Consider the following 27,634-nt stretch of genomic DNA (forward strand, 5'->3'; position numbering starts at 1 on the left):
ATATTATCTTTCTTTCATGTGCCCTAATTACTTACCTTAATAGGCACATGTTTTTACAAACATAAATCCTTCCTTAATTGTTTCTATCCCAAGGATGTGATGGCTTGACATTTTACGCTGAGGTAAGTGCAATAATTTCACATGAACAACATCCTAAAACAGAGCTCATTCAAGGAGGAGAGAGGCCCCAGCTTCCCAAGGATGATGTCTGGTTTCTCCACCAGCATGCCCGGGTCTCTTGCCAGGAAAGCCTTGAGAGTTTTATCCCACACCCATTTTAGAGTCACATGCTCTCTAAATCTAGGGAAAGTCACTGTGGGTTACAGGAAATCAATTTTGTTTACTTCTCTTTGCTACCAGATGAGCCTACTCAATCACTGGACTCCATATTGAGTAAAAATATGAAACATGCAAATGGCACTCCATTCTTGTTACCTTTTTACTAAATAAAAGAAGGAAGTCTAAGTGATCATAGATAGAACCATTGCTTAGAAAGCACTTGAGTGACTGTTTAGATTCACATTTATTATGGTGTGATCTGAGTCTAAAAAATAATTGACTTTTTTTTTCCAGTAAGGCTTATAAATACAGACCCAGAGAGGCCTCTCATTCTCCTAACCATCTTTCCAGGCGGCGATGAGAGGGAAAAAGCTCATGCCTATGCTAAAAGCCTATGGTTTGCTTTTCCACGATGTTTCTATTACTGTGTAAGTGTGTATGTGGCATCAGTACATATGCACATAAGTGCCATTTGCTAAATTTAAAAGAAAGATGGTTTTCCCACTTCTAACACTTAAGGACTTAGAAAAGATAATGCTTTAAGAGGCAGCAAAATCCACGACTACACACAGATAAAAGACCCTCTTATTTTTCTAAATATTTAGAGAATTAGTCTACAGAAGGACCACAATAGAAACTACCAAAGTGAGATGAGATAAAATGATAAAAGTGCACCTAGGGAACCATTTAAGTATGCGAGAGTGTCTATGGAATGTGTGTATGTGTGCGTGTGTGTCCCCATTTACACACACACAAGAGAATGAATAATTTTAAGCAAAAGCATTCAAGAATTTTATCATTCTGTCTTGACTCGTCCTTTCCACATGTTCAGGTTCAGTAATAACGGCAGCTTTGAAAGTGTCAGGACCAGATCAGTCAGGAGGATTCATTTAGAAATTGTGACCGGTCACAATGTGCCTTTATTTAGCCAACCCTCATAATAAGCGATTTCTATTACACGGGGCTGCTGTGCGATGAGGCGGAGAGCGCGTAACTGAGGCTCTCTAGTCAGACACCCACAGAGCCTGTGCCGTCCACACGCTCACCACAGCTCCTGCTTCGGCATGGGGGAGGCAGGCGGAGGGATGAGCAATATGTATTTCAGATGCCCTTTTGGTTTGGGGGCTGTCAAGTCTCCTGATGCTGGACAGGACTGGGCTATATTGAAAATTACACTAATTAAGAGATTTGGATTTTTGACCCATCTTTGTTTCTGTAAACACCTTGTGAGTCTATCTAGCCTCAAATACCCAGCTAGAAACAAATATACAGAGATGATATGAGATTGTGCATAGAAGTCCCTCAAAGACGGCATTACACAGACTAAGACTACTCAGTAAAAAAAGTCCATGTAAATTTCAAACAGCCATTAGCTGAGTCATATATTTACAAAATATAGTCAACCATCTGGCTAAGCTTTCTTAACTTCTTGAAAATCTGGACAATGAGATGCTAAGACAATAATAATGACCCAGAGAGATTGATGAGAAATTGAAAATTCTGCAAACACAAATAAAAAAGATAAGCATAAAAATGGAAACAAATGCTAAATCAAAAGTCTGTCTCTAACAAATTGACAAAATTCTGCAAGCCACAGATGCTCATAATTGTAACACTAAATAAAATAAGGATGTTAAATTAGAAAATAACTCAGTAAGGTTAGAAAACATATTTATGGTATTAAAGTGTCCTGGGTAATAGCAACATAACAGAGAGAAGAGGAGATCTTGGGCTGGGCACGGTGGCTCATGCCTGTAATCCCAGCACTTTGGGAGGCCGAGGCGGGTGGATCACCTGAGCTCAGGAGTTCGTGACCAGCCTGGCCAACGTGGACAAATCACATCTCTACTAAAAACATACAAAAATTAGCTGGGCATGGTGGTGGGTGCCTGTAATCCCAGCTACTTGGGAGGTTGAGGCAGGAGAATCATTTGAACCTGGGAGGCGGAGGTTGCAGTGAGCCGAGATCGCACTGCTGCAGCCCAGCCTGGGTGACAGAGCGAGACTCTGTCTCAAAAAAAAAAAAAAAAAAAAAAAAAAGGAGATCTTAAATATTATGATGGGAAAATCTCTAGAATCAACTTCGTGGTGAGGAGGGGGCCGTTCAGAGATATAATTTAAAGTTGAATCATGGACAACCGAAGGTTTAGACTAAAGGAAAAATAGAGGTACCAAGCGCAAAACCTTGCTAAACACAACCCTGTGAGATAAATAGGGAGATAGGCATCATTGTTATATAGAAGATGTTGAAGGAAAATTAGAAGGGTTCTTTGTCCCCTCAATATTCAACTGATTTCCAAAAATGCAAGCTATTAAAGTATGACATAACTTCATAAAAGAGGGTAATTTTTACTTCTTGGGAAAGTCAGAAGAATAAAATGCAGAAAGATTTATAAAATAAAGTTTTATTTTTACTTTATTTAATTTCACTATATTTTATTTTGCTTAAACTAACGCTTATATTACACTTACCGTGTATATCAGGCACCATTTAAAATACTTTGTAAACATTAACCGATTTAATCTTCTTAACAACCCTAGAATGTACTATTATTAAACCCTTTTACATGTGAGAAAACAGGCTTGGAGAGATTCAGTGACTTGCCCAAGGCCATACAGCTAGTAAAAGGTGGAGCTGTGGCCGTGTGCGGTAGCTCATGCCTGCAATCCCAGCACTTTGGGAGGCCAAGGTGGGTGGATCACAAGGTCAGGAGTTTGAGACCAGCCTGGCCAATATGGTGAAACCCCGTCTCTACTAAAAATACAAAAATTAGCCAGGTGTGGTGGCAGATGCCTATAATCCCAGCTACACAGGAGGCTGAGGCAGGAGAATTGCTTGAACTGGGGAGGGGGAGCTTGCAGTGAGCCGAGATCACACCTCTGCACCCCAGCCTGGGTAACAGAGCGAGACTCTGCGTTAAAAAAAAACAACGTGGAGCTGTACACAGGCCACCGGGCTCTACAGTACTTGGAATCACTACGCTATGCTGCCTTTATAAGCAGAGGAATTAAAAAGTGACATATTTTGATGATCTTGCTCTAATTTCTTAGCTTCTGAACCTTTGAAAGATTAAGTGAATACATGATACAATTCTACACTCTTTAGAACAGGAAAAAATTTGAGGAAATTTGATCTTAAAATATATCCATTTGTCTTTATAATTATACATGGAAGCTTAAGAATCCTTTAAAAGAGTAAATTGGTATTTCATACATACACGTAAAAAAGAGACTAGATGGATTGGAAAGATGTATTTTTCTGTTATTCCACAATAACTTTTACATTGAGATCAGATTAGAAAATGACCAGGATAAATGGCCAAGAATAAAATTCCCCCAAGTGTTGCATATACATTCTACCAGAAAATGTGTGACAACATTTTTAAGAAGTGTTTCCTGTCACAAAGGCAGAAGTGGGTGCTAATGTTAACAGCTCTCAAAAAGCTGTGGCCTATAAAGAATAATGTCCTGAAGGGTAAATTGCATTTCCCTACAAAGGTTTTAATTAAAAAGCACTCTTACCTTCAATCCTGACTCTTTAAACTTGCAATTTTACCAATAAGACAATAGTATTAATTCACTAATTCATTCAACAAACATTTATAGAGCTCCAATTTAGCACTGAGACTATCCCAAAGTGAATGAGACACAGTTTCCACTTCTCAACAAGTCCATTTAGAGAATATGAACTTGGACAATTAATTAACAAAACCATGAGCTAAGTGTTATAGAGGCTCCAATAACACAAGCAGCAGGATCTTTTTAAAAATGTGCAATGTGCTCCTGGCTCAATATGGTGGAATGAGCACATGCATTATTTCTTGTCCTAACTAAAACCCCACTAAAATGAGAGTAAATCCCAAATTTCCACTTCTAGCCAAAATGGAATAATAGGAACTTGCTTTATCCTCCCACCTAACCTCACTCCCCCCATCCCAGTACAAAATATATTAAACAATAGTACGCAAGACACTGGACTTCAGCCAACAATCAGTGATCCTTGAGAGAAGGGAAGCAAATGAGATGGGCCCAGTGATTTTTGAGCTTACTGCCTGGAGAGAAGTTCCAGGCTACAGCATGAGAGGGCAAATCCAGGCAGAGCCTGGTGGGCTCCTCACATTGAGTAGATGAAGCTGAGTCTGAGGACACCTAGGCAGCTAGAGTTTACAGAGAAGAGTACTGGAGAGAAGGCTTCACAAAGAGAAAATGTCAAAGATCTAAAGATAGTCCTTCTGGCTGGGCATGGTGGCTCACACCTGTAATCTCAGCATTTTGGGAGGCCGAGGCAGGTGGATCACTTGAGGTCAGGAGTTCAAGATCAGCCTGGGCCAACATGGAGAAACCTCTATTGAAAAAATACAAAAAATTAGCCAGGCGTGGTGGCTTGCACCTATAGGCCCAGCTACTTGGGAGGCTGAGGCAGGAGAATTGCTTGAACCTGGGAGGAGGAGGTTGCAGTGAGTTGAGATCGTACCGCTGCACTCCAGCCTGGGTGACAGAGTGAGACTCCATCTCAAAATAAATAAATAAATAAACAAAAATTAAAAAAAAATAAGGATAGTCCTTCTTGAGTATTCAGCTGAGTGCTGAAAAGTGTATGCATGTGAAGAAACTACCTAAGGTTAGGTGGAAACCCACACAAAAAGACTGAAGAACAGTGCCTGCTACTTACACAGACCCAGAAATAGAGTCCATTCCTGCTAGTCAGACTGGGAAACCTTACGATTCTCTGACATAGACAGAGCAGTTTGCCTCAATCGTAGGGAATACCTAAACCAAGCACTGCTTTGGTATCACCTAACAAATCTTAAAAGTGAGGACAAAGGATAAAACTGCTTCTAAGCAATGAAACTGTGTCTCAGATTAAAGCTTAAGAATATTGATAGGAATAAAAAAAATGTCCAGTACCAATACAGTAAAATATACAATATCTGGTACCCAGTTAACAATTAACCAGCACACAAAAAGCAGGAAAATAGGACTGTAAGAGGATATCAAATCAATCAATCAAAATAGACCCCAAATTAATGCAGAATTAGCAGTTATAACTGCATTTCAAATGCTCAAAAAGTTAAGTAGATACATGGAAGATATTTTTTAAAGGCTAAAATCAAATTTCTACAGATGAAAAAATAATGTCTAAGATAAGAATTACATTGGATGGAAATGATGGCAAATTAGAGACTGCAGAAGAAAAGATTAGTGAACTTGAAGACATAGCTATAAAAATATTTAAAATGGAAGACAAAGGAAAAGATAATTTATAAAATGAGTAGAGCATCAGTGAGTTGTGGGCTTAACTTCAAGTAGCCTGTACTTAACAAACTGGAGTCCCTGAAATAAAAAGAGGGCAGGATAGAAAAAAAATTAGAAGACATAATGGATATAAAATGTCCAAATGTGATAGAAAAAATAAAACCAGAGATCCATGAAATTCAATAAACCCCAAGGGAAAGAAATATGAAGAAAATTACAGCAAGGTACATCATAATCAACTTTCTCTAAAAAAGTGATGAACAGAAAATCTTAAAAGCAGCTTCAGATAAGAAGGCATGTTATATGGAGAGAATCAAGGCAGGGATTATTGTATAATATATTTCTAGACAGAAATTATGCATGTGAGAAGATAGTGATGCAACATTTTTAAAGTACTAAAAGGAAAAAAACTGTAAAACTAGAATTTTATATTTAGTAAAATAGCTTTTAAAAGTGAAGGGGGAATAAAGACTTTTTCAGACACACAAAACTTAAAAGAATTCATCACTGGCAGATTTCACCACAAAATTAAAAAAAAGTCCTCTAAGGATTATGAAAATAACACCAGATGGTAACAGGAATCTCTACAAAGGCTGAAGAGTATTTGGAAATGGGTGTGTATGTACTTATGTGTATGTATACCCATGTACATATATATACATATGTGTGTGCATGTTTTACTTCTAACTTAAAAATCTCTTTAAAACACAATTAACTATTTAAATAAAAATAATAACAATGTGGAGTTTATAAAATCTGTAGAGGTTAAATGTTTTCCAATAATTTCAAAAAAGATTGGAAGAGGAAAAATCAAAATACACTATTGCAAGATTATTACACCATATGTGAGCATAAAATCACTTGAAGGTAAACTGTGATAAACTAAATATATGTACTATAAGTCCTAAAGTAATAATTAAAATAACAAAACAAAAATTATAACTTATAAGCTGACAAAGAACACAAAAAGAAATTGTAAAAATTATTCATTTAATCTAAAATCAGGCAGGAAAAGAGAAAAAAAAAAACAAAGAAGAGATGGGACAAAACCCTCCCACAAAATTAGCATATAAACCTAATCACATCACATATCACATTAAATATAAATGGTCTAAATGCCCCAATTAAAAAGAAGAGATTGTCAAATTAGATTAAAAAGGAAGACCCAACCATATGTTGCCTACACGAAACACATTTCAAGTGTGATGGCACAAACAGGTTAAAAGTAAAAGGATAAAAAAAAATACCATGCCTGATGCCAATCAAGGAAAGCTACAGTAATATCAAACAAAAGGTGTTTCCGATCAAAGAGTATTACCTGGGATGAAAAATGTCATTTCATAATGATAAAGAGTCATTTCATCAAAAAGACATAAATAATCACAAATCATGTCTATGCACCTACTAACAAAGCTTCAGTAGACACAAAATAGAAACTGGTATAACTGCAAGAAGAAACTGCAAATCCAAAAATACAGTCAGATATTTTAACACTTCTGTCTCAATAATATATAGAACAAACAGAACGAAAATCAATAAGAAAATAGAAGATCTGAACAATATTATCAAGTAACTTTTAAAATGAACATTTATAGAACATTTCACTAGCAAAACAGCAGAATACACATTCTTTTCAATAACACATGGACATCTATAACAATAGATCATACAGTGGTCCATAAGTCTTATTAAACTGAAAATAATTAAAGTCACACAAAGTACATTATCTGACCACAGTGGAATTAAATTAAAAAATGGCAACAGAAGGATCTCTGGAAAATCTTCAAATATTTGGAAACAAAACAACATACTTCTAGATAACTCATGGGTCAAAGATGAATTCAAAAGGGAATTTAGAAAGTATTTTTAACTGAATGAAAATTAAAATACAATATATCAGAATTTGGAGGATGCCACTAAAACAGGTTTTAGGGAAAATTTTATAGTACCAGCTTATATTAGAAAAGAAAAAAAGTATTAGTTTTTCCCTTAAAAAACTAAAAAAAAACAAAAGAGCAAATCAAACTTTAAGTAGAAGGAAATAACAAAGATAGGAACAGAAAACAATGACATAGAAAAAAGAAAAACAATAGAAAAAAATTAATGAAACGAAAAGCTGGTTCTTTGAGAAGATCAATAAAATTGATAAACCTTTAGCCAGACTTATTAAGAAAAAAAGGAAGACAGAAATTGCTGACAGCAGAATTGAGAGAAGTGGCATCACTGTTCAGTCCCCAGATGCCGAAAATATAAAAACGAGGATGTTGTGAAGAACTTTATACCGACAAATTCAACAACTTAAATGAACAAATTCTTGAAAGACATAAATTACCAAAGCTTACTCAAGAAGAATTAGATAACCTTGTAGCCCTTTAACTATAAAAGAAATTGAATTTGCAATTAAAAAAAAAACCCTTTCCACAAAGAAAACTCTGGGCCAAATGGCTTCAGAGGTGAATTATATCAAGTATTAAAGAAGAAATAATACCAATTCTACACAACTCTTCCATGAAATTGGAAAGGAAGAAATATTTTCCAATTTGTTCTATGAGGTCAGCAATGCCCTAATACTAAAACTGGACAAAGACATTACAAGCAAAGAAGACAGACCAATATCCTCATGAACCTAGAAAAATTCTAAACAAAATTTTAGCAAATTGAATCCAGCAATACGCCAAAAAGAATAATATATCATGGTAAAGCACAGTTTATCTCAGGAATGCAAAATAGGTTTAACACTCAAAAATCAATCAATGATCAATATAATCCACTATATTGCTAAACTATAAAGAAAAACCACATGATCATCTTAACAGATGAAGAAAAGGCATCAAAAAAAATCTAACATACCTTCCTGGAAAGGCTCTCAATAAAGTAGGAATTAAAGGGAACATCCTCAATATTATAAAGGGCATATACAAAAAACCATACAGCTAATATCATACTTAATGGTGTAATACTCAAGACTGAATATTTATCACTTAAACCTGAATTTCCCTCCCTAGAATAAGACAGAAATAAGACAAGGATGTCTGCTCTCACCACTTCTATTCAATATTGCACCAGAATTCCTAGCCAGTGTAATAAGTAAAATAAATAAAAGACCAGATTGTAAAAGAAGAAGTAAAGTTTTGTTTATTTACATATGACATGATTGTCAACTAGAAAATCCAATGAAGTGTACAAAAATGCTGTAATAAGTGAGTTGATCAAGGTGTAGAATACAAGATCATTCTACAAAGATGAGATGCATTTCTATATGCTAAAATGAATAATCAGAAAATGATATTTGAAAAAAGATACCATTTACAACAGTATCAAAATATATGAAATACTAAGAAACTACAGAAAATAACTGAGTTGGCATCTTTTTGAAAATCCAAAATACTTGGGCATAAAATCTTATGTATTACTGTGAAATTTCAGAACCACAAAAATAAAAATCCTGAAAATTTCCATGGGAGTAAACAGATAACCTATAAAGAACTGAGAATCAGACTGACAAAAGCCTTCTCAATGGTCAAAACATAATGAAGTTAGAGGAAAAGGTTAGGATAATAATATTAATTAAACTCTCATCTGACATAGCAAAAATTTGATAGATATTGGTTTAAGGTGGCCAACTACTAAATAAAGGTGTAAGCATATTATTTATAAATGTGGAGCTAACCACCAGAAGCCTTATCAATAGAATGGGTTAAAACTGGCTGCCTTTGGAAGTACGATGAGAGGAGAAAAAAGATGGGGTAGGAAATAAATTTAATAGGGAATCATTTAATAACCCTATTGGTATTACTTGATTGTTTTTAACTATATGCATGATTTCAATGTGTTTAAAAAAAAAACCTCAGTGGGTGCATGGTGACATCAGAGCCCAGAACAAATTAAATGGATCCTTGAGCAACATGGCTGTAGTTTTCACATGGCCATGAATGTCTATATTACACCTAGCAGCTGGCTGTTTTCTTCCCAATATAAGCTTCAATTCGACTGAATTTATTGTGCTGTCTCCCTCCTGCCCCCCACCTCGCCCTGTCTCTCTCCGTCTCTCATGGTGACAAAGAGCCTTGTTGCTCTGTGACTCTGATGGAACAATGCTTATGTGTGAAGCCAAATGGTGTGGGGACAAGGTAGTCGGGCAAAGTATGTGCCCTGGATACACAGATGATGACCTCACACCAACAAGAACGTGCAGACACCCAAAATTCTGTATGATTGAGTCATTCTAAGTTGATGCAAGATTTTAATCAGTATGACCCAGAGTCTCATGGGAAAAGTTGTTCCTTTTTCAATTCTCTTTCAATCCTATTTATATCAAGGAGAAAAATGTTAGTTTGGTAGCCTTTTAAACAAGAACTCTTGTTAAAAGACTTCATTCTCAGACCTCTGGCTCAGACTATTTCACTAATATTTGATTGTTGTATTTGTGTTTGTTTTCATGGTTACTGTCTATTTTATATATGAAAAGTGAAACTGGTTTTCCATCTGTGGCTAGTGACAAAGGCTAAATTTATCCTTTTAAATAAATTTACAAACAATAAGTAGGTAGTTTAAGAATAATATTAAGCATATTCTTAGGAGGATATTAATATTAGAAGAATATTAAGCATATTAATAGGAGGAAAGTTGTTATGACAACATTTGTCAAGATGGTTTGCAAATAACTGAAGTTTGGGGAAGAGCAGTCTGGCAAAAGCCCTGACCTGGTTTACCTTTATCAAAATTTGTTTTTATTTATTTTGTATGTGTATATTTAGGGGATGCAAGTGCAGATTGCTTATGTGTGTATATTGCGTAGTGGTGAAGTCTGAGCCCCGGTGTACCCATCATCTGTACTGGCTTGCCTTCTTCATATGGCTCCTGGCAGGACTGTGAAACAGGAAGGGAAGAATGTCCTCATTTAGGTTGGACATTGGCAGCATTTTCTGGGCAAGAAACTCTGAATTTGCTCATGCTTTTTAATAATCTCCCAATTAAGTGTAACTGTTTTGAGATATATCCCAATTTGAAGTATACCATAAAACCTAGAATACAGCCTTGGGAGTTGTGGGCCCATAGTTTCTGAAAAGTAGATGGCAGGGAAAGTGCTGAGCTGTTTCTTTTCCTTCCCAATTATACCAGAAAAAAAAAAACTCAAAAAATAAAAACGAAAAAACCCTCCCACATATAATGAATGCGCTCACCCTCTCCACATACATGTCGCCTCAAACTTCAAGCCTTCAATCCACATAAATTTGTGAAAGAAAAGATTCACACCAAAGCTGCTTTATCATCCTAGTCTGCTGGAAATGGATTTCAGTAGCGATGACCACGCCCTCCCAACATGAGGCTCCCCTACAACTGAGGGATGGACAGCAAGGAGTCAGCATAGAGTCTCAGATCCAAACCTCAAATGAATCTGGTTATTTCTCTAATAACCAATGTATAATAAGTTTACAATGATAATTACAGCATATTTACAAGGAAATTTGGAGAAAAAAAGAATAAGATTGAAAAATATAAATCTAGGTCAAAAACAGTGGTGACAAAAGACACCATAAACAAATTGAAAAGACAGGCCATAGTCTGGGAGACTGACATATGTAACAGATACAGGATCACAATACAGTGTGTATATGTGTATATACATATGTGTGTGTGTGTGTATTTGTGTGTATGTATATATACACATGCATACACACATAACTCCTACAAATTAATTAGACAAATTAATAACCCAATAGAAAAATGGTCAAAGTGTTTGAATAAGCAAATAATAGGGAGGAAATACCAATAGCCAAAAAACATATGACAAGTGGTTCGATCTCATTAGTAATAAGAGAAATGTACATTAACTCCATTTTGGAGAGCGATTTGACCCTATCTAAAATGTGCACATTCTGTAACCCAGAAATTCCATCTGTAGGTATAAACCTAGAGAGGCACTCATGTGCGTAAGAAGTCATGCACCACAGTGGCATTTTTAATAGTGAAAAATTGGAACACAAATGCCCCTGAATAGGAGAAAAGCTACATAAATTACAGCATAGGCCCAACATGAAATATTATGAAACAATGAGGTAGATCTATATGAATTAACATGGAAAGATCATCAAGAAATATTAGTAAAAAGCCAGCGGCAGACACATTCAATGTTATGCCTATATAGGAGAAAAAGCCTTTTAAAAACAATGCTATCTAGTTGCGTAGTGCTATAGATTCACAGCACTGTGCTTAAATATATAAAAAATATTTCAGAGGATTCAGACTAAACTGGTAAATGTTACTGGGAAGGTGGAGGGTATTGAGGAGAGGAGGGGGAATACGAACTTGTATGGCGGTAGAGGTCCAAGGTGATTTTTAACTTATCTGTAATGTTTTAATTTTTTCAAGGGGCTGATATTTATGTATTATTTGAGTAATTTAAGTAATACTTGAGTAATTTATATAACGCAACAACAAGTTGATAAAAAAATGACACTAATGATCTAAGAAGGACCGAGAGAAGGGGATAGAGAAGTTAGCCCAGCAGCATAAGATCTGTTACTGTTAGTTTACTGAAATTTGCGAGAACATGAGTTGTCATAAATTCATCATGTGGAAAGCCATCCACGTTGGGTTCCCCTCCCATTTGTAAATGAATTGCCTCTGTGACTGTCCAAGGCTCACAGGCTCCTGGGGCCCATGCCTCCCTCAACAGTAGGAAGGGTTGAGACCTCACTAATAAGACTCAAAGCTACAGTCTAAGAACCCTTGGTCAGAAGAAACTCAAAGAGATAATACACATGCAGCGTAAAGGAATCTTTCTCTGCTTCTTTATTAGATTGTTACATCCACATATTGCAATTTAGCAGCCAAAATAAAATTCTCTAATGTGGTCTCATGGCAATAATATTGTAAAACAATACAAAATGGCAATAACTCACCAGTTTCTGAAGGTGGAGGTCTGAAATCGACAATGCTTTTCTCAAAAACCACAACTTGGTAAAAGGCACAGCTATTAGAAAACACATTCTCTTCGTAAATGCCTTGAAATTCGTGTCCTTTTAATTGCCCAGAATTCGTGTCACTTGTGTGAAAAAGCTATAAACATGCACAATCATAAAAACACACTTAGACATCCTGAACAAAATCAATGCCATATTATTTTAGTTTATTATTCCTTATAGAATTCACACTGGTCTTCCTACTTTGGTATTTATTTATACCGAAGAAGCAAAAGAACATAAATGCCACTCTTGGGACAGCACTAATGCTAGAATTGAGTAGAATACATATAGCTTCTGCCTTAATTTAAAAAACTAAAGCAGTCTTTACAAATCAACCTCACATAATATAGGACAAAGCTGAAGGTCACTGTATTATTCATTTAAAAAGGCACTGATAAGGATTAAAATTAAGGTTCATGAGGTTTGAAGGACTGTTAGCTTGCATAAATGGCTTCTTCCTTTCTAACAGCGGATGATGGGGGGGCAGGGGTATGGAGGGGGGAGTTGATGATAAATAGTATAAAAAAGGATATACTTTTTTCTTCCCCCCAGGGCTTTGTTATTCATCTCTCATTGGAACCTCTAAGCTCTTTATTCAAGAGGTCCTCTGATATTCACAACTTTGCTGCTCTTATGAAAAATTAATGATTGCTTTCTCTTCAACAGAAAACTGCCTTATTTTGCAGAAGATTAACAAAGAGGATACGGTGCAGAAGTGAGTTCCTCAGCAGGAGAAGCTTCTCTCACACCAACCCATTTATGGCTGGGGGAAAATACCCCGTTAGTTCAAGGATAGCAAATAAATAGATGGTGTGCATCCTGGTACAGATGGTAGAACAAGGACTACATCCTTCACAAAAGGGATGTGCCAACAAAAACAGCCTGCCCCCAACAGCAAGCTGACCCAATGCCCTGCTCGCTGACTCCTTTATGCCGGCACCGAGTGCCATGCTGCGTTTGCAAGCTATTGTTCAGCAGGCAGATTTTCTGCTGGGGGTTAACAGGTGAGAGCAGTGATCCCATATGCAACAGCAAGAGCAAAATAGAGAGGATGCTTTTAGTTAAGCTGCCAATGCTTAGCAAACACTTCTGAAAATATCACAGCTCAATATTGCACCATTCATGAATGGAAGAGCTGCAGGGTGGGGGGTGCTTGTTTCAAAATGATTTACCAAAGTAAGGAGACAGTGCAGAAATGCAAAAATAAAATAATGTGGCTCATGTTCTGGCATAAGTATGCATCAGCTTTCATTTTAACATCTAGCTGTGGCCATCAAAGTAATTTCTGGTGAAATTCTGCTTTCACTATTTAAGTCCCACATTGTTATATCATTTCACATGTTAATTTCAATCAATCTTTAATGACCATATGTCCCCCAGACTCCCTAAAGCCAGAGAGGTTATATTAATTATTGGTTCGTTAGTAAGGGACCGGGCCTCAAACTCAGCTCTTCCCACCCTGAGCCCAGCACTCCGGGGAAGCTGTGGAAGGGCATTCACACGCCCTGATCCCAGCATCCAGCCAGCCAGGGGCTGGGGGCAGAGCACATGAAAAACGTTTGGAAAGAACAAAGTGGCCCCTTTCTTTCAGACCTGTTAAAATGGCTATTATAAAAAAAGATGGAAGACAAGTGTTAGCATGGCTGTGGAGAAAAGGGAACCCTTGTGCACTGTTGGTAGGAAGGTAAATTAGCACAGCCGTGATGGAAAACAACATGGAAGTTTCTCAGAAAACTAAAAATAGAACTACCATGGGGCCCAGCAATCCCACTTCTGGGTAGAGATCCAAAGGAGCTGAACTCAGTGTGCCACAGAGATATTTGCACTTCCGTGCTCACTGCAGAATTCACAGTGCTGAGTTATGGAAGCAACCGAGGTGTTCGTCATTGGATGAATGTATAAACAAAACGTGCGTGTACAAGATAGAATACTATTCAGCCTTTAAAAAGAAGGACATTCTGTTATTTTTGACAACAGAGATGAACTTGGAGGACATTACACTAAATGAAATAAGCCGGGCACAGGACAAATGCCACATGATCTAACTTGTGATTCTCACATGTGGAATCTAAAACCTCAAGCTCACAGAAGCAGAGGGTACAATGGTGGTCCCCAGAGGCTGGGAAAGGGGGTTGGATGGAAAAAGGTGAGAGATGAGTGTGCAAAATCTTAGGAGGAATAAACTTTACTGAGCTATTGCACAGAATGGTGACTACAATAAGTAATAATGCATTGTATATTTCCAAATTGTTAAAAGAGGAGACTTTAAGTTTTGTCACCACAAAAAAAGATAAGTATGTGAGGTGATGGATTTGTTAGCATGATTTGATCAATCATTCCACATTGCACACATACATCAAAACGTCACATTGTGCCCCACAAATACATAATTATTTGTCAGTTAAAACAAAGAATGAAGGTGGCACACCTGACGCTAAGCACCTAGAAATGACTGAATTCCACCAACATGTGCTTGGCATGGACATGGCCTTGGCCTTCACGGAGCTTCACGGACTCCTGGGGCAGGTGGGGCCAAACACATTCTCACTCTGATAACTCTACCATCACACTTGTGATGGGCCAGACTTTTGGAGCTGTGGTTCAAGGACATACCTTTTGTCAGTTTTTTTGTCTGTTTTTAACTTGTTTTTTAAGTGTTTGTAGTAAGAAAGCACTGAGCTTGGGTGGCTGAAAGCGTGTGATGGAGAATCTATAAATGATAGTTTTGTATAGATCAGTTGTGCTTGTCATTGTCTGTATTCGTCTATTTTTCAGTGTCACTAATGACATATGAAATGACAGTTAGAGACGTCAGCTGCTCTTTGACTTGAATATACTTTCCAGAGAGCACTAAATCTACAGTGTTTCTCCTCATTTGTATGAATCTTAAGGTAGTTGAGGGACAATGACTGCCGGGCCCTGTAGAGTGTTTTCTCTATGCCAAGCACTGCTCCAGGACCCTCTGATGTGTTACCACTCAGTTAATCTTCACAGAAGTCCCATGACACTTGCACTATTGTTTTACAGATACCCCATTTTGCAGATTAAGAAACTGAGAAGCAAAAAATTAAAGTGGTTTGCCTAAGGTTTCCAGCTAATAGGTGGGAGAGCTGGGATTTAAAGCTGGTAGACTGCCTCCAGTCTGCTATGACTTCTGCCTGAAGACAGATGATATCTAAAATAATTTTTAAACATATGAAATTCATTTTCAGTATAATTATAGACAGCAGATCCAAATAACTAGAAAAATCCAGGAAAAAGAGCCATGAATATACACTTTCAAAGAGTGTGCAATGAAGAGCAAAATCAATTCTTGCATAAGCTATCACAAGGATTTTACCACTGTCAACATTTTATCGTTAGATATCAAAAAATCATTACCACCACAACAAAACATTCACAATGATATAAAAATGGACTTTGCTCCTTAAGGAAATGCTATAAATATGCACAAGAAAATATTTTTCTCTGAGAAATGGCAATCAGCCAATAAATCAGCAAGCCACACACGAATCTCCTCTCTTTTCCTAGAATTTAACACATGAAGATTTAACAAGGCTTGTAACCAGTTCAACAAGAATGAGAGAAGCCTGTTAGAAGCCATCATTAAATCTAAAACTTAAAACTTCTGCATGACAAAATACATCATAAAAAGTTTAAAAGACAAGCTATACATAGGGAGTAAATATTTGCAACGTGCCTAGTAAGAGAAGATTGTTAACCAGAAATGATAAAGAACTCCTACAAGTCAGTAAGATAAGCAACTCAAAAGAAAGAAGCATAAATAATAGGTTCAAGGATTTCACAGAAAAGGAAATTCAAATGGCCAATCAACATGGAAGGATGTTGAACGTCACTAGCAATTACGGAAACTCAAAATAGAACCACAATAAGCTACTTACTTCAGATGTGCAAAATGTTAAAGTTGGTTGGTATCAGATGTTGGTGTAAGTATGGGGAAATGAGTGCTTTCATATGCTGCTGGTGGGAGTCTACATCATAGCCAAGTTGGAGGTACTTTAGAAGTACCTGGCAATATTGAAGATGAGCGAATTCTATAATCTTAAAATTATCTGCACAGAGAAATACTTGCACAGGGGCACTGGGGGATATGTACAAGGACATTCACTACAACATAATTTGAAATAATGAAAAACTGACACAACCTAAATATCCACCAGCAAGAAATGAATAAACTGTGGTGTGTTCCTAGGATATAATAGTTATAGATGACTCTAGATGTAAATTATCAAAATGCACACAGCTCAAAAATGACGAGTGGAAAGAAGTTGCAGAACAACATACAGTGTGATATCATTTATATAAATGTTTTTTAAAAATTCCCACATCAACAATCTTACGTGTTTCTAAGGATATGTGAATATACATGTAAAAGTTTACAAAATGGGCTGAAAGCATACACACCAAGTTCAGAATAGTGTCTATTTCTGGAGACTAAGGAGAGTTACTGTGATTAACGTGATGGACAAGGTGGGGGAGGGTTAAGTCAATAATGTGCTTTTTTTTTTTTAAAAAGGGAAGAATTAATCCATACAGTTTTAAAAATATTATATACATAGGAAAAAAGACTGACTCAAATAGGCCAGTGATTAATTCCTGTTGGTGAAGATTTCTTGGATTTTTCTTTCCTCTTCTTTTTAAAAATAGTTTTATACATTTTCAAGTTTCCAAAATAAAAAAATACGATGAAAAAAGTCAATAGAAATATAACTTGTAGATTTCAACTAAATCTGCAATGTCATGTTCTAACTCTTGTGATTAGCTTTTCTTTATTTTTATCTTACACAGTTATGCTCTTAAGTAAGGACAAATTAGAGTCAGAACACTTTGGTCCTCCATTTCCTTCAATAAAAAGGAACATAATGTATTTGGATAACTGTTTTTGGTTTAACAGAGCTTTGACATTAGAGAGGCATATGTTTCACAGATTATGGATGGCATTGTTTAAAAGACTCCAAATTCACAGGTGGCAGCCAGAATCCTATAAAGATGTTGTATCTTTGGATTTAAATAACAGTTGCAACTAAGAGTTAAATAACTCTGTGCCACTCTTCTGGTCATATCTAAAAAGCACAATAGTATAGTGGTTTAGAGCTGAGCTGTCTAATACATGTAACAATGTGTTCTCATTTAAATAAAAATGAATTAAAACTAAATACAATTAAAAACTGAGTTCCTGGTCAGGTGCAGTGGCTCACACCTGTAATCCCAGCACTTTGGGAGGCCAAGGCAGGCAGATAAACTTGAGGCTGGGAGTTCAAGACCAGCCTGGCCAACATGGTGAAACCTTGTCTCTACTAAAAATATAAAAAATAAATATAAAATAAAATAAAATAAAGTAGCCAGGGATGGTGGCGCACACCTGTAATCTCAGCTACTTGGGAGGCTGAGGCATGAGAATCATTTGAGCCTGGGAGGCAGAGGTTGTAGTCAGCCGAGAGAGCACCACTGCACTCTAGCCTGGGCAACAGAGCAAAACTCTGTTTCAAAAAAAAAAAAAAAAGTTCCTCAGTTCCTCAGTCGAACTAGCCACATGTCAAGTCCTCAACAGCTATTTGTGGCTAGAGGCTACCAGATTGGACAGCACAGATACGGAATATTTCCTTCATCACTGAAATTTCTATTGGACAGCATTGGCTTAAAGCATGGACTCTAGAGATTCTAGAGCCAGACTCCCTGGATCCTGATCCCAACCCTACCACTTGTGAACTACTTGGTTGTAAGCAATTTTGAAATCCATCTGTCTCTCAAAGGCTTCACCTCTAATATTAGGAAAATTGTGAAACCATCCTCACTGGGTGGCTGTAGGGATTAAAGGACTTAATTGATATATGCAAAGCTTATATTAACATAATAAACATCATATAAACTGCAAGCGCTTATTATATCTGTCAGCTGTCTACCTGATGGAAGGAAGTACCACATGGCCCTCGTCATCTCTTACTTCCAGAGCCACTGGGACATGGCAGAGGAAGAAGGAATGCTCTGGTCACCATGAGAAAATCCTTGTTCTCCTGGGCCTGATGGCTGCTGTATTGAGAACAAACCACAGGGCACAGAGCAGGGGACACAGGGACAACAGTGAGGAGGCCACTGTGATAATCCCAGCAGCAGGTGATGTCCCTGGGCCATGATGGTGGCAGTGAGGTGGTAAGAAGGGGTCAGGTTTTGGAGTTGAATTTATATCCTGACAGACCAGCTGTGGAATATGAGAGAGAGGAGTGAGAATCTGTAGGTGTCTATTAAACACTCGTTGCCTGTCCTTATTTGGTACTTAGAGCCAGAAGCCCAATACAGAGACTTGTATTTGTCACCAGGAGGTCATCACTGGGCAGGATATACCAAGTAAGAATGACACAGTGGAGAAAAATATGTCAACACATTTTCTTATATAAAAAGGGAAAGGATAAATCATATATTTAAATGGTTATTTATAGGAAAAGAGAGGGAAATGAGGGGATGCTGGAATTTGAATAGCTCTTGTTTTGTCATTTTGACTTTGCAATCATGCAAATATTTTTATAACGATAAATGAAATTTAATTTAAAAATGAATTATTAAAAATTTAAAGCAAAATAAAGCAAGTGAACCTAACTATATAAACAGTTGGTGTATAGCTACACACAGAGGAACTATTCTAAGTAATTCTATAACACAATAATTTGACTGTACATCCCTAGTGGGTTATATCTGAAGGACAAAGAGAAAAAAAATTGAAATGTTTTCATTAGCCATATTGTTATCACAGTTTTTGTATAATTACTCTGAGGCTGATTGTGTGTTGTGTGGGATACAGCAAATTAGTAATTACATTGGAATTATTTAGAATTGGGATTTTCAGCATAGGAGAAGGGAGAATATGGGTATGAGGTCCATGAAGTAAAGTAAAAACATGGTTGTCCTGAATTTGAATTGAACATATCAGAATGGGTTAATCATTTTTGTTTAAAAACTTGTGTTTTCTATCTTTGTCCACTGTAAATAATAACCAGCCCAGAAGCAGTGAGCACACTTACTGCTCAGAACGTGATCTCTAAGTAATATTTCCCATTAAAAGGAACCAGGAATCCTAAGAGAAATGGCTGATTCCAGATCTGGGGTAGGATATATATAAGATGAACCTGGAACATACCAGAAAGCAAGGAAGCTATCAAAGACAATTAGGGCCATGTCAAAAGTAGTCCAGAGCTGACTGGATCAGGCTTCCACTGGTCAAAGATTGAACAATTTAAATATTGTAAAATACAATAACTGCAATCACCATATAAAACATTTAACACATAAACTCTTAATAATATTAATTATAACAGTAACAAGCACACCTTTGGAAGATGCCAGGAAACACCTCATTATTCGAAAACTGGTATGTACAGGGAAAAATAAAGCACATATCCTACCTATTCTGTATAAACTTTACCCCATGGTAGCCAAATGGGTGAAGGGGAAAATTTTCTCTTTACAGAATATTTAAGTTGACACATGAAGAGAAAAATAATAGAATGAGAATATTTATTACAGATTGCCATTTTTGCAACCTGCAATAAATGAACAGATATAGGCAATAATCATCAATAGCTGTTAATGCCACAAAAATAGAGATTACAAGACATTATGAACTTGCTGATGGAGATATAAAACATAATCCATGAAACAATCTTTCTGTCCCCTTCTAAAGGCAACAAAACAACAAAACCCCTGTGTCTTAGAAAGCCAATTCATAAGAAATAGAGGAGACACAGGAACAGGTTAAATGGCACCATAAAGAAGCAATCAGAGAATTTCTGATATTTTATAAAACAAACATCCATGTTTCTTTAACACAGCAACAATGCCAATGAAAACAACAAAATAGGAAAAAAAGTGGCGGAGAAAAAAGCAAGGGAAGGAAAGGAGGAGAGGGGAGAGGAGGGGAGGATGGGGGAGGTAAGGGAAGGGGAGAAATGGGGAGAGGAAGGGAGGGGCAGGAAGGGAAGGGAAGGGAGAGAAGAGAGACATGATGGGAGGTTAAAAGAGACTTAAGGAATATAGCAGTGAATTAATATACCAGGACAATTTAGATCCCAATTCAAACAAACAACAACAAAAAAAAAATTGAAAAAAAAACACAAGCAGGAAACTGTAAACACTGAATGTATACCTGGTGATATGAAGTCCTATTATTAATTTTTAATTTGTTCTTTCTTCATTAATGTTTTTAGGAGTGATATTATATGGTTATGTTTGGGCTATGTTTTGTTTTTTGTGTTTTGTGTTTTTTTTTTTTTTTTTTTTGAGTCAGTGTCTAGCTTTGTCTCCCAGGCTGGAGTGCAGTGGTGCGATCTTGGCTCACCACAACCTCTGCCTCCCAGATTCAAGCGACTTTCCTGCCTCAGCCTCCTGAGTACCTGGGATTACAGGCGCCCACCACCACGCCCAGCTAACTTTTTGTATTTTTTAGTAGAGACAAGGTTTCACCATGTTGGTCAGGCTGGCCTTGAACTCCTGACCTCAGGTGATCCACCTGCCTCGGCCTCCCAAGGTGCTGGAATTACAGGCTTGAGCCACCATGCCCAGCCTATGGTTATGTTTTTTAAAGAGTCTTTTTATTTTTGAGATGGGGCTGGAATATTTACAGATGAAATTATGAAATGTCTGGGATTTGTTTCCAAATAATCCATTATGTGTGTAAAGGTGGGCAGGGCGAAGAGGCAGGTAAGATTATAAAGGGGAAAAAATTGACTCAGGAGTTGATAGTTATTGAAGTGGATAATGGGTATGTAATTATTTTTCCTTATAATTTTGTTCCTGCTGTGGTAGCTGCCTACTCTGATTAGGATTCCTCCTGGATCCCTCCCCTCCTCTCACCCCCACATCCAATCCATTGGCGGGTCCTGAAAACTCTACATTTAGAGCATGTCCCAGGCCTTCTCCACTCCCTTTCCCCAGCTACTACCCTAGTCTCAGCTGGATCATATCAGTAACCTCTAACCAGACTTCTTGCCCCATTCCTGTCACAAGGAACAAAGCAAGTATAAAGAGAATAACTTCATTTGAACTTGAAGGATGAGAGGTTTGCCAGATCGGCTGGGGTGGAGGCATTCCAGGCCAGGGGAGCATGATGTATAAATGCATGGTGGTGTGTATCAGCACCATGTGGTTGGTGCAGAGAGGGCAAGCAGCTCCGTGTGACTGGAGTTCAAGAAGCAATGAGATATAAGGCTGGAGAGCAAGACACAGGATGAGGGACAAAATGCCTTGAATGCCACGTTGTTTCCCTGTTAATCCAAGGGCAATAGTCACTTATTGAGGAATTACCTACAGAAACTGACATGGTAAGATTCGCACATTCAAAAAAGAACTCTGGGGGCAATTCAGGGGAGGCTGGGCTGAATTTGGAACTTAGAGGCCAATTAGATTACTGCAATCCCTCAGGTGAGACAAAATAAGTGACTGCACTAGCAAGACGGCAGCAGGAATAGAGAGGTAGGCAAGGTATTTGTTGGGTAAATCAGTGGGATTTGGTGATTGACTGGATGTCCAGTCAGCGAGCAAGGAATCTAGCTCCTGGTGGGATGTAAAGTCATTAACGAGGATATTGCAATGAGAAGGAGATCAGAGTTTTGAGGGAAAGGGATACAATGAGTTAAGCATTGCACGTGTTGGTTGGTGGGAAATCCAGGTGGAGGTATCCAGCAGGCAGCTGGGTATTTGAATCAGGCTGAATAAGAGGATCTACATGACAAATGTTTATTTTTACACACAGCATGTAGTCCAAAGGAAGATATTAAAAGAAACTGATTTTAGCAAATTCCACAGCAAAATGGCAACAACAAAGAAGCAATTTTAAGTAGTAGGTGTGGAAGCACTTGAGTAGTTTTAAAAGTAGGCACCTGAACTGGTGTTTTAACAATCTTTCAACTTCCTTCCCACCTTCTTTACTCTGTTCCTACTTTGTTTCCTCCCTTCCTTCTTTCCCCTCTTTATGCATTTTATTTTTTATATTTTATTTATGATTTTATTTTTAAGAGATGAAGTATTGCTCTGTTACCCAGGCTGGAGTGCAGTGTCTTGATCATAGCTCCCTGCAGCCAAGTACTCCTGTGTTGAAGTGATCCTCCCACCTCAGCCTCCCAAGTAGCTGGGACCACAACAGGCTAATTTTTGTATTTTCTGTAGAAACAGGGTCTCGCTATTTTGCCTAGGCTGGTCTTGAACTACTGATCCTCCTGCCTTGGCCTCCCAAAGTGCTGGGATTAAAGGCATGAGCCACCACACCTGACCTCTTTCTGTATTTTAAGATATTTATGAAAGAGTTTACCATATGCCAGATGTGGTACGGCAGACATAATGATGAATAAAAACTGGATCCGAATACAATGGATTTGACATATGCCCTCACAGACCTCAGTCTTGTAGGAAAGATAGACATTAAACAAATGCTCAAAAAATAATTGCTTAATTACCAACTGTGGAAATCTTAAGGACAGGTGCATGGCAAAGTTATCCACACACAAGGGACCTTAAGGAAGGTTTCACTCATAAAGTGTTGATTTAACAGAGAATGATGAATAGGAGATTTTACTAAGCGAAGGGGATTGGAAGAGCCTTCCAGGCAGAGACTTAGCATGTTCAGGAGCTCAGGGGCAGGGGAAAGCAGCGAAGAATTGGAAGAAGGCCGATTGGACTGGGGGTCAGAGACAAAGGGGAGCTTATTATAAATAAGATGAGCTGGAGAGGCAAGTGGGGTCAGCCCATGCAAGACCTTCTAGGCTATAGGAAAAGTGTTGTCTTTCTTGAATGGTAAATAGGAAGCTATTGAACAATTTTAAGTAAGGAGTTATATGATCAGATTTGCATTTTAATAATGTAACTCTGCTGTGTAAAGAACTGATGGAAGGGCTTCAGAATGGATGATGGGAAACCAACTGGAAGGCTACTATAGTGACCTAGGAGAGATGATGGTGGTTGGATAAAGTGGCAATGAAGATATAAAGAAGTAGATGGATTCATTCCACAGTGTATGTGTGTGTATGTGTTTTTTAAGGAGGTAACATCTGTGGTGAATAGGCTATGGGTGAAGGAGACAGCTGCCAAGGGTAGGCATTTGTATTCATCCAGCATGGATATTTGCCATAGTTGCAATGGAGACAAAGGTTTAGGGTCTTGTAGGAAAGCTATGGAAAAGAAGGATGGAAGAACTCAGTCAAATGGCTATGTGTCACCCTGGAACAAATTCCTTGCCCTCCAGGAACTTAGAATCTGCTAAGATAAGCCTGGTACGCAAAAGCCAGCTCATTTACAGTACTTGGGATCAGATGAGTACAGGCTATTATGAGGTATACTGACACCATGTGATCTAGGAGTCAAGAGAGAAGAGCCAGGATGGGCCAGGTCAGGGATTTCTTCCTGAGGGTCAAAGCACAGAGAGGCGGCTTTCAAAATCCTTGCAACACATCCCTAAAATCCATATAGAAAATTCTATGTGTTTGGTGTAATACTGGAAACAAGTATTTCTTTTTCTTTTTCTTTTTTTTTTTTGAGACAGAGTCTCACTCTGTCACCCAGGCTGGAGTCCAGTGGCGCGATCTCGGCTCACTGCAAGCTCCTCCTCCTGAGTTCACGCCATTCTCCTGCCACAGCCTCCTGAGTAGCTGGGACTACAGGCGCACACCACCAAGCCTGGCTAATTTTTTTGTATTTTTAGTAGAGACGGGGTTTCACCGTGTTAGCCAGGGAAACAAGTATTTCTTATGTTCACATTAAATATCAGTTATATTCATTTCATGACACTCTTTCTAACAAAAGCATACACATTCTGCTCCTGGCAAACAACTGATGGCTACAAATGCCAAAAATCGTACCTAGGAATTTCAAATATTTATTGTTAGTTGATTCCTCCATCCTTTTAAAAAAAATAAGAAAGCAAATTCCTATTTTGGTAGGACAGTGGTAAATCAGAAATGTACAATTAACACTTAAGTAAATAGATAGAAGTGGCTCTAGAGTCCCCTGCGAGTGGCTGTCATGATACACCACCCAAGTTTACAGCTTTGCAAATGGGTGTTGTTCTCCCAGAGTGAGATACAAAGTGCACTTTCTGTCTTGGGCTTGAAGACCCAAGGGCTGCCTGGACCTTGAAGGAGAAGTAGAGTACATACTGTTCCAAAACCACATCCTCAGCAATCCCTGAGGACACAGCTTGTAATCATGTGGTTAGAAAAATCTTGTTTTCTGGCATATTGTTAATATTGAGGGGGGTCCAAGGGAAGTGGGCACACAGAAAGGATGACTTTTGCCCTTTGCTGTGTACTTCTCCACCATTTGCATTTTAAAAATAATTCTATTACTATAATGTTTTAAAAAAAAGAAAGGTGAACATTCTTTTATCTAAATAACACATGATTACCTCAATTCTCCTAGTTGAGGTTTATGGGAAAACAATCAGTTTCCATATTCTGTAAAGGAACCCACCACCTATGCAAAGACAAAGGATGACGCTTTCTCCACGGTATGCTTTTCCAAAGTAAATGGTTACTTTAGCAAAAGTTACCAGATGCTATGAAAGAATCAGGGGTTACAGTGCCTGAATCCTTGGGGAGACCTATAGCTACTGGCAATTGTGTAGGGCTCAATTTTATGACCATTCTTCTATCTGCTTTATTTAGGAGGCTAGATATTAATGAAGAGGAGGCAGAGATGAGCAGCAGGAGATCTCGTGTGCTGACACAAATCCTAGAGAGGATTTCTACACGGAGACTTGCAAAGGGAGATTCTTGACACTGTGTTTGTGCAGGTCACATGTCACATCCTCTTTTCCCAAGCCCAGGAAGGAAAAAAATGAATTTTTGGCTGGCATTTGCTAACCTTTAATGGTACAAATTGTTGAACCACATGATAGAGCATTCTAAATAGCAAACGAGGAGAAAATAGCAGCTTGTTAAATTCAACAGGAGAAGGACAGTTTAAGATCACATCGATCTTGTGGGCTCAGGTACTTAAAATGTGAAGTGACATCCCCAAAGGAGATATTGAATAAAATGAATAGAAAAATGTTGGTGACATATGATGAAGCCTCATGGGCAGCCTGTCTTCTACTTGTTCCTCCGGATCCACTCTCTGCCCTTCTTCAACATACTCTGCTCATTTTGAGGAGTGGGGCTCCCTGGCCCTCTGACTTCTGCATGGGGCTTGTGGGAAGCCTCAGCAGGGGACCATAGGGAAGGAAGGGAGAATTGGAGCACTTATTCCCTACCGAGGAGTTGCCCAGTGCTGGCTGTGTCTTTCTAATGCAGTCTCAGCTCCTGCCAGGGACTTCACACACACAACCCTGTGTCGGTCTCCAGGTCTGGTAACTGCCCCGCTCCTTGCCCCTTCAGGCTGGGGTGGTAAAAGCTCCCCAGTGTTACTGGCCCTGGAGTGCAGCTGTTCCTGGTAGCTTCCCTGCATCCTGCCCATCCTTTGTAAATGCTCCCTTTATTCAATTCTCCTCAAGTTACTCAATTTGAGCATGCCATGTTTTTCCTGCTAAGTCTAAGTCTCAGACATGCCATCAAAGGAAGCTCTTAACCAGTGTTCTGAAAGAAAGTTCTAGTGGACATCGGTCACTCTTTTTGCACCTTCTGTCACCCCAGCATCTGAGCTGAATCTGGGGATTTCCCACCTCAAGAGTATATGTATGTATGTATGAATTTATTGGTGGGGTGGGAAGAGAATCTCACTCTGTTGCCCAGGCTGGAATGCAGTGGCACCATCACAGCTCACTGCAGCTTCAACATCTGGGGCTCAAGTGATCCTCCTGCTTCAGCCTCCCCAGTAGCTGGGACCACAGGTGCACACCACCATGCCTAAGTTTTTTTTCTTTTTAATTCTTTCTATAGAGATGGGGGTCTCGCTTTGTTGTCCAGGCTGGTCTTAAATTCCTGGCCTCAAGTGATCCCCTTGCTTCAGCGCCCCAAAGTGCTGGGATTACAGGTGTGAGCCACGATGCCCGTGCCCAGCCACCTCATGAGTCTTGATGGGGGGCAGAGACCAACAACTCCACAGAAGCCAGATGCTTGCTTTCCCAGCCTCTCTTGCAGCTAGGGCTCGGGCATGTGATCCAGGCTCAGCCAATCAGATGGCACTGACTCTTGGCATGACATGGGGTAAGGAGGGGCTGAAGGGAATCCATTTGGGCTGGGGTGGCAGCTGCACTGGGAGTGACATCAGTTTCCAGAGGGAGCAGCAGAATCTGGCATCAGGCTTGGGGTGTGGTAGGTGCAACCAGACTCTGCACCCAGCAGCAGTGGCAGAATGGGTTCTCTGTGGAGAGTCTGTGTATTGCTCCTTCCTCTGAGGCCACCAACATCTGCCTCCATGAACCTCTCAGAGCCTGTGAGCAGCTCAACAGCCTTGAATTTTTTCCTTTCCTGTTTGAATGAGCCAGGGTTTTTTCACTGCTTGAAACTAAGAGCCGTGCCTGACATGAAAACCAAGACACATCTTTTTGACCCAAAGATTCTGGCATCCTAAAATACCCATCTCATTTTAAGTTAAAAATAAGTCCACGTTTGAGCATCTACTGTTTCAGTTACTGTGCTAGGTGTTACAAAGCTAACTAAGAGTGACAAGTAAATAACTATCATCACCATGATAAACAGAGAATGGAACCCTGGTTTTTGGAATACAGACACAAAATGATTAATTCTGCCTGGAAGCGTTTTGGAACATTTCAGAGAGGTAGTGAGCTGGGCCAAGAGAAGAGCATAGGCAAGGAAAGGTGGTGTGAAGTTGCCTGATGTGTCCTGAGAAGAAAGATGGGCTAAGAAGGACTGGGGTAGGGCAGAGAAGGGGGTCACTGGAGGTGAGGCTGGGAAAGTGAGCCAAGGCTCAAATGCAAACTGTCTGAACTTCATTTTCTGTGCAAGCAGGAGAAGCCACTGACATGTTTGGAAGATGGACTGAAGGGGGAGAAAAATGGAAGCAAGAAACCCTCTCACAAGAGGCTATAACCACAGCCAAGTCCATGAGATTGAAAAGGAAGGCAGATTATTTGAAAAACATTTAAATAGATGTGAGGGGTAGGACAGGCACAGTGGCTCATGCCTGTAGTCCCAGCACTTTGGGAGGCCGAGCCGGGCAGACCACGAGGT

General features: G+C 38.7%; 1 long non-coding RNA gene across 1 annotated transcript in view; it reads right to left on the reverse strand.

The window, feature by feature from the left end:
* LOC115830990 overlaps positions 1-27,634 on the reverse strand; it is a 61,776-nt gene that overhangs the window by 23,181 nt on the left and 10,961 nt on the right. The window contains exon 2 of the long non-coding RNA XR_004026537.1: positions 12,441-12,597. This is a non-coding gene — a long non-coding RNA (uncharacterized LOC115830990). The remainder of the gene's footprint in view (positions 1-12,440; positions 12,598-27,634) is intronic.

Source organism: Nomascus leucogenys, chromosome 2 (assembly GCF_006542625.1).
Source record: "Nomascus leucogenys isolate Asia chromosome 2, Asia_NLE_v1, whole genome shotgun sequence".
Taxonomy (NCBI): Eukaryota; Metazoa; Chordata; class Mammalia; order Primates; family Hylobatidae; genus Nomascus; species Nomascus leucogenys.